Source organism: Crinia signifera, chromosome 9 (assembly GCF_055691185.1).
Source record: "Crinia signifera chromosome 9, ASM5569118v1, whole genome shotgun sequence".
Lineage (NCBI taxonomy): Eukaryota > Metazoa > Chordata > Amphibia > Anura > Myobatrachidae > Crinia > Crinia signifera.
In genome coordinates, this window is record NC_139225.1 from 119,932,805 (window position 1) to 119,933,105 (window position 301).

Here is a 301-nt window from a genome sequence, read left to right on the forward strand (position 1 = left end):
GGCTGGGCAACACCGGCCCTCCAGATGTTAATGAACTACACATCCCAGGATGCTTTGCATTAGTTTTGCTATGTGGCCATGCTGAAACTGATGCAAGGCATGCTGGGATGTGTAGTTCATCAACATCTGGAGGGCCGGTGTTGCCCAGCCCTGCCTTAAAAACATTAGCAAAAAAAAAAGTTAGTGTGTGGGGATGTAAGAGGTCAAACAACAACAACATTCAATCATAGCTTAAAATAATATACAATACACTAGATTAGAGTATTCTCATGGTTCCTGATTATGACTCATGATGTTAACT